This window comes from Odocoileus virginianus, chromosome 2, assembly GCF_023699985.2.
Source record: "Odocoileus virginianus isolate 20LAN1187 ecotype Illinois chromosome 2, Ovbor_1.2, whole genome shotgun sequence".
Classification (NCBI taxonomy): domain Eukaryota; kingdom Metazoa; phylum Chordata; class Mammalia; order Artiodactyla; family Cervidae; genus Odocoileus; species Odocoileus virginianus.
In genome coordinates, this window is record NC_069675.1 from 85,995,598 (window position 1) to 86,003,022 (window position 7,425).

Consider the following 7,425-nt stretch of genomic DNA (forward strand, 5'->3'; position numbering starts at 1 on the left):
AAAGCTTTGTGATCTTTTCAGCAGGTGAGTGTAGCAGGGCAAAGAGAAGAAAAGAGGTGAGCTCGTGTGGAGATCTCAGGCAGGCAGACAGCTTCAGGAGAGTTTGCTATTTATATTTATTAGGGCTTCCCTGGGGGCTCAGATGGTAAAGAATCTGCCTGCAGTGCAGAAGACGTAGGTGCGATCCAATGGCAACCCACCCAGTATTCGTGCCTGGAGAATCCCATGGACAGAGGAGCCTGGCAGGCTACAGTCCATGAGGTGGCAAAGAGTCAGACGTGACTTAGCGGCTAAAGAACAAAGAACATCACCTGTTTGTATGAAATATCTCAGATTCTTCAAAAACACTGGAGGGGAGCATTTTTTATTCCCTCTTAGAAGTGATGTTGCAGGAGACCAGTGTAGGGGTAAGTAACTCAGAACTGTGAAGCTAGTTAGGCTGCAAAACAAATGCAAGCTCATATGCATTTGATTCCAAAGTTCATGGTTGGATTCAGTGTCAGAGCCCCAGGCAGGGAACAAGAGTAGCTATTGCTCTGGTCTGAACGTTTGTGTCTCTCCCAAATTCCTATGTTGTTATCTTATCCCCAGTGCAATGGTGTTGGAAGGTGGGAGCCTTTGGGAATTGATTATGTCATGTGGGTGGAGCCCTCAGGAATGGGATCAACACTCTTCTAAAAGAGACCCGAAGAACCCCCTTACCATTTGACCTTGTGAGGACACAGGGAGAAGCCTGTGACCCAGAAGAGACCCCTTCTGTGTTCACATTTATGTCTTCTGCTGAAATACTGAAAAAGTATGCTTGCCTTTTTTCTTGCTTTATTATTGTTACTAGGTCTCCCAGTCTAACCCTGAGTAAATCTGTTTATAGCAGGTGTCCTTGCCTTGTTCCTGATTTTTGGAAGAATGTGTCCAGTCTTCAACATTAAAGATATGACTCTTCATAGGTTCTTTGCTCTTGTCCTTAATCAATTTGACAAATTTTCTCTCCTGTTCCTGTTTCTTGAGAAATTTACCATAAGAGGGCAAGGATTTGTCAATCATTATTTTGATGTCAATATAATCATACTTTTCTCTTTTTTATTCTGTTAAGATGATTACCTACATTGATTGGTTGAATCTTGTATTACTGGAATAAATTCTACTAGATCACAGTAAATTATTGATTTTTTAAAAAAATTACTGCCTATAAATTAGAATTTTTGTATATAACATTTTGTTATAGAACTTTGTTATAACAAAATGCCTCAAAGATACAGTGGCTTTAAGAATAGATGGATTTACTTTTCTGTAACCTAGTAGTAAGGTGATGTCTTAGGCTGGGAGACTGGGTTGGATTTCATGTTCCCAGGAAATCACCTGCTTGTGGTCCATGTCACCTTTCTACCATCCACAGTGGCAATACTCTTGCTTGTCTAATTGAGCCTGGGTTGCCCCTAAATCCAGGTTCCCCACATCTGGGTTGCATTCAGTTGATAAAAGTAGAAGAACATGAAAGAGATATAAGTTTACAGTGGTAAGTCACAAGGGTCATAAGATATAAATCATATGCCTAAATTTTAGTGGAGATTTAATCACACCTATATATATATATATATATATATATATATATATATCTACAGAGCAGATTGGAAAGCGAAATGCAGCAATGTGTACAGGAAGAAGGGGAAAACAAATTTTGGTGGACAAGTAACAGTATCTGAAGCTCTCTTCTCTGCTCCGGTTTTCTAATTTTATTCTGTTAAAATTCTGTTTATGCCCATGTCATGCTGGACTCTTTGTGACACCATGGACTGTAGCCCACCAATCTGCTTTGTCCATGGGATTCTCCAGGCAAGAATACTGGAGTGTCTTGCCATGCCCTCCTCCAGGGGATCTTCCTGACCCAGGGATTGAACCCAGATCTCCTGCATTACAGGCAAATTATTTACCTCTGAGCCACTTAGGAAGCCCTGAATCTTGGCAGCAGTAGGATTATGCCCATAGTACATTTATATTGTTCCACTTTTTGTACTGCTTCTCAACATAGAATTATGAACATAAAATAATCCTGATCAATGGTTTTCTTTAAAGAAATCAGTGGTAGAATTGGAAGTAAAGCCAAACTGTTCAGGCTCAATTTGATAGCTGAATACCAAGCTTGGATCTGGGTCTGAAACATGTGATCTGGATTTGACTTCCAATCCTCATAATCAGTAGCACTGTCATATGTGACAAACAGGGAAATCTCACCACACCTCCCTGGACTGAGAGGTGAAATCTCATGGAAGATGAAGGCCTTTCACAGCTAGTTCAAGTCCTTGCAAAGACTGGAGGAAATAGGCTGGTTACTGCCTTTGCAATGATATATACTCTTCTTACCACAGCAGAGAAGCTCATTGTCTGTACAAGTCTATTCAGAACATTTTACGAACATTAAATTGGTCTCCTTCTATAAATAGTAAATCCTCCTGGCTGGAAAGAAAGGCCACAAATCACCAAAACAAACCAGGAAAATAGAATAAAAGGAGAAAGAACCATTTTTAATGTCAAAAACACCTTCTTGTATTTCACCTCTGTGGTCTGTTTCTGTTTTTGAGTTCATCTTTGGTTATCGAAACATGAGGTATTGGTTTTATAGTTTTTGTTAAGTCCCTGTGTCCACCTTTGCAGTTCTGGCCCAGACATCAGCACGATTTAAGCAGAGAATCAAGTCTGGTAAGCATATCATCAACTTAGACTCAAGAATAAATAAAAAGGGAGGGAGTTGCTCTATTAGAAGCAAATTGCTTTTATGTGCCAAAAGAAGTCGATACAGAAAACCTTTTTTTTACATCTGCAAAGACTTTTTCTGTTTATCTTATTCCATTTTTTTTGTTACATGACTTTCTCACAGCTTTTTATGTTGGGCATATGTGTATATTTAAAATGTGCTAACGCATACTTAAACACCCCAATGTGTTACATTGTGATATGCATTCAAAGCTACATCAAAATAGTGACTACCAAAGGCTAACTACTAAAAAAAAATCCCAAATGCAGAATCAGCTGAGTCCTGTTGTACTAGAATCCACCTCTAGCAGTAAACAAGAATTATACCTATACTGAGAAAATATTCACGCCTACAGGATCTTCCTTGCAGGCTCAGGGGGCCTTTCTCTTTGTTCCATTGACTTACAGGAGTTGGAAACGAAGGGCACATTTCACAACAGAGACAACTAACAATGTGCCTGTGACGAGTCTTTGTCTCAGGAAACCTTTCTAGATTGTGCATAGGCCACATTCTTCTCCTTGTGTGTACACACTGGCCTTCCCTAGAAAGCTGTGATGGACACATTGTCAGGATGACCTTGGTCTGCTTTTGTCTTTGAATCCTTGCCGCCTGGCTAAGATTCCATGCCCAGTCACTGGGATGAGTGCTCAGCCGCATCTGTGAAAGGCACAGTCAGCCTGAGAGGAAGCCCCTTTGTCTGTTTGTGTCAGGAAGAGGCAGGCAAGAAATTAACTTCCTCACTTGTAGCATGCAGATCATAATGGTGACTTACATCAGGGTGTTGTTATGAAGAATAACTAGGAAAGGATTGTACATTCAATGAGAAATGTTTATTAATTTAATGAGAACAAATGTTGCTTAGAAACTTAGAAAAATGTTGCAATTTTTTCTTGGTTGGCAAGACAATGGGGTCATTTTCCTTTTTTCTTCTTCTTAGTTCTGCAAGATTCATTGCCAGCAAGGAAATATGTGGCTCTTCCCTTTGTCAGGGAACGTGGTCCTCAATGGTAGGGGCCAACTACATAGTCAAACTTAAATTGTATGAAAAGTGGCCCTTCAATGCCAAGGACAAGCACGCGGAGCTCCATGGAGACCCAGAGGTTTCAGAGGGTGGAGGAGTTATCCCTACGATGCCGGGTGATAGCATTCAAGTCAGGGGGCCATTGCTCAGAGGAGTTCACAGCCAAAGCACCGACAGTCTCTCAATTGGGGAGAGCATGAGAAGTGTGAGATGACAGGAAACAAGATTTCCCTGTGATAGTGTAGACCTGGCCCCAGTTGTCGGCAGCTGAGGTGCTGGTATTATTGATGATATTGAAAATAACACAAGAATTTCCTTTGCAAAGGAAATGCAGACCTGGCCGACACCTGAGGCTCAGAGAGCTCCTTGCAGCCTGGACCCAGGTTCCCAGGGAGCAGGAGTCAATGTTCGCTACATGGGATGGAGACCTGGTCACCCAAAGCACTTTTCTGTTCCACTAATTTGGTTTTTGCAACATCAGCTTTCTTAGTTTCCTGGCTTCACTGCCTCACTGTCTGAACCACTCTTGATCAGCTCTTTACTGAGGATCTCCTAGGAGCCAGGCACTGGAGCTCCAGCCGACATCCGCAGGGTGGTCGGGGGTCTTCAGTTTATGCCAGCCACTTGCTTCACTCGTGTTATTCCCTCCTACTGCTGCTCCTCTGTTTCTTCTTTTCCAATTCTTCTCATTCCTATTAGGCTGGACTTTTTTTTTTTTTCTGACTTCCAACCACGGACTTTCAATTTCCTAAATTTGGCTGTTACTTTCACACTCAATGCAAACAATGAGAATATAAACCTCTAGGATCTGCCTCAAGAGTGGTCCCAGTCATCGCAGGCCAGAAGGGAAGGTGACATAACCAACCCTGAGACGCTGATGCTGCTGGTGGTTTACCTCCCAGAGTACCCAGTCCTGAATTTTTCAAAGGAGTCCATTTTGGGTACCAGAGATTTTTCTCCCAGGGCTCCATCAAAAGAGATATTCAGAGTTTTCAGGAACCATATTTTGTGTATGGTTTCTTCAGCCTAGTTTCCTGAAACATTGAGTAACATTATTGGGTTTAGATATTAATAGGAGACCTGGGAATTCTAGTAGACATCAGTCAGTTCAGCTCAGTCCCTCAGTCATGTCCAACTCTTTGTGACCCCATGGACCACAGCATGCCAGGCTTCCCTATCTATCACCAGTTCCCGGAGCTTGCTCAAACTCAGGTTCATTGAGTCAGTGATGCCATCCAACCATCTCATCCTCTGTCGTCCCCTTCTCCTTCTGCCTTCAATCTTTCCCAGCATCAAGGTCTTTTCCAATGAGTCAGTTCTTCGAATCAGGTGGCCAAAGTACTGGAGTTTCAGCTTCAGCATCAGTCCTTCCAATGAACACCCTGGACTCATCTCCTTTAGGATGAACTGGTTGGATCTTCTTGCAGTCCAAGGGACTCTCAAGAGTCTTCTCCAACATCACAGTTCAAAAGCATCCATTCATAATTTCATAGGAATATAGATATGATTCATTTGAGGCAGGACAGAGGGTTTGAGAAGGTGGGACAAGGAGAAGAAATTATAGAAAAAGCTTCTATCATAACTAGGAAATAAAACTATCATCTATCTTTCCCTGAAAAAGCAGCAAGACACAATAGAGAGACCACAGGCTGAATGAAGCACTGCACCTGTGCTCAGCTGTGACACAGCAATTGCATAGCACTCATTCTGAGCCTCTTTACCTTAACATTCAGATACTCAGATGTACCCACAACATAGTAACATGAAATAAAGCCTCACATACAAGCTGTCTGGCCCATCACAGGTGCTCAGTAAGGATTCACTCTCTTCTTACTCCTTCACATTCTTATGAGATTAAGATTACATTTTTCAGAATGTTTGTATGTCAGTATCTTGGGTTTTCTCATGATCTCCTCTGTTTATTTGACCTTAACTTTGTGTTTAAACTTTTTTTTTTCACTACCCTTTCCTCCTGCAAACATATACATCATTAAGAAAAAAGAAAATGCTCATGTTTTTAGTGTGACTATTAATAAACATAAAGTATTCACCTGGGGATTATGAGGGATTAACATGGGCCTAACACTGATCCACACTTGATAACCCATTATGTTTCCAAGCCAAAGATAAAGAGGATTGAGGGGAACCCTTCCCCTCCCTTGGAAAGTTGATTAAAGTGATGGATGAGGCTTTGGTGGCAGTTAGGCGTCTGTAAAGTACTCTCCTGTGAACAGACTCCACCCTGCTTGCTGGGGAGCTCTCTGACTAGGAGAGCTAACCATAATGCAAGCAAATCAGGACCTGGTCGTCAAGGTTACAGAGACTCTGGAATTCCTGGACACCAAATATTCCAAAACTGCCAGATATATCATAGATATTAGATATTCTAAAACTTGATTTTGCATGGATCATTTTCTTGGGATTTATCTCAAGAGAAAGAGTCAATATATTAATTTTGCTAATGGACCTCAGTGCTGACAAGGAGTAATGAGGAAGCTTCTTAATGGCCTCGTTTTCCATCTGTCCTGACACCACTGATGATACTCATGTTGTATTCACAGGACCAGTTAAACCAGGATGCAGTACTCAGAACCCGACCATCTTTCATCTTATCAGAAGCAGAAAGACCCTTTGTTCAGAATTTAGTTTTATGAACACAGTCCCAAGGTACATGGATGTATTTTGGAAAGTCCCTGGTCCCCAGTTTTGGTATATTTCAAAAATAGAATATTCATTCTCTTTTCACATTCTTCTAGCATACTGCCAAAACTCAGGTGAGAGGTGGAAGTCTGGCATAGGGATGTTTTTATATGCTTATGTTACGCTTCCAACACATGTTCCGCTTGAAGAAAGTTGAGAATTTGTGGGCAATTTTGTCAAGCTTTTACATCATTGCATAACATCTCTAAGCAGATTTTACAATCTAATAAGAAACAATAAAATTTATTTCTGGGTTTGTTGAAAGGATTAAAATAAGACACACTATGGCGCTGTGGTAAAGAATCCACCTGTCATTGTAGGAAAGGCAAGAGATACAGGTTTGATCCTTGGATCAGTAAGATCCCCTGGAGGAGAAAATAGCAGCCCACTCCAGTATTCTTGCTTGGAAAATTCCATGGACAGAGGAGCCTGGTGGGTTATAGTCCATGGAATCGCAAAGGAGTCGCCCACGACCACGCGTGCATACACCTATATATAAAGGCTAGAACAAGTCCCAGCCTGGTATAGCTGATCAAGACCTGTATTTTAGTTACAAAATTGTAACTTCAGAAGCTTCCTCACTTTCTGGGCCATGAAGTTGAATATAGATAGCTGTTAAGTAGAAGTTCTGGATGTCTCAAATGAAAGGGCCTGTTCATCTATTAACTTGTGAAAGCACTGTATCCTACTAAGTGTTGTGACAGTGATGGGGTGTGACAAGGGAGCTAAAAGGTGGACATATTGATAAGAGTAGCTATAGGAGCCCCTGAAAGAAAGTATCAGACTTAGAATGTATGCTGCTGTTTTATGCTCAAAGGTCTCACAAATTGACCCAAACCTACTTTTATCTGCAGACCATGAGGTGGATTTAAATAGTTACATTGCTGTCTGCATCATGTCTTCCTTTGAAACCTACTTCTATCCTCACCACCAGTCCCAAATTCCTGCTTTA